Source organism: Pyxicephalus adspersus, chromosome 10 (assembly GCF_032062135.1).
Source record: "Pyxicephalus adspersus chromosome 10, UCB_Pads_2.0, whole genome shotgun sequence".
NCBI classification, from domain to species: domain Eukaryota; kingdom Metazoa; phylum Chordata; class Amphibia; order Anura; family Pyxicephalidae; genus Pyxicephalus; species Pyxicephalus adspersus.
Window position 1 is genome coordinate 48,498,121 of NC_092867.1, and position 965 is coordinate 48,499,085.

Consider the following 965-nt stretch of genomic DNA (forward strand, 5'->3'; position numbering starts at 1 on the left):
TCCACACTCTGTCATTGTGCCACTCTGTGGTCTACTCATGCTGCCGCCACCTCCAGACATTCATTCTGCCACTCTGTGGCCTACTCATACTGTTGCCACCTCCAGACTATGTCATTCTGCCACTCTGTGGCCTACTCATGCTGCAGCTACCTCCAGACTCTGTCATTTTGCCACTCTATAGCTTCCTGATGCTGTCGCCAACTCCACACTCTGTCATTCTGCCACCCTGTGGTCTCTGCCTGAGGCTGCTGCCACCACCTCCACACTCTGTCATTATGCCACTCTGAGGCCTCCTGATGCTGCCGCTACCTCCACACTATGTCATTGTGCCACTCTGTGGTCTCTGCCTGATGCTGCTTCTGCCGCCACCTACACATTCTGTCATTGTGCCACTCTGTAGCCTCCTGATGCTGCCGCCACCTCCAACTCTGTCATTCTGCAGCTCTGTGGTCTCCACCTGATGTTGCTGCTGCCGCCACCTCCACTCTCTGTCATTGTGCCACTCCGTGGCCTCCTGATGCTGTCGCCACCTCTAGACTCTGTCATTCTGCCACTCTGTGGTGTAGTCATGCTGCCGCCACCTCCACACTTTGTCATTCTGCCACTCTGTGGCCAACTCATGCTGCTGCCACCTCCAGACTATGTCATTGTACCACTCTGTGGGCTACTAATGGTGCCGCCATCCCCACACTCTGTCATTGTGCCACTCTGTGGCCTTCTGATGCTGTCGCCAACTCCACACTCTGTCATTGTGTCACCCTGTGGCCTCCGCCTGATGCTGCTGCTCCCTCCACCTCCACTCTCTGTCTCTGTGCCACTCTGTGGCTTCCACCTGATGCTGCTGCTGCTTCCACCTCCACTCTCTCTCATTGTGCCACTCTGTGGACTACTCATGCTGCCGCCACCTCCAGACTCTGCCATTGTGCCACTCTGTGGCCTACTCATGCTGCTGCCACCTCCACACT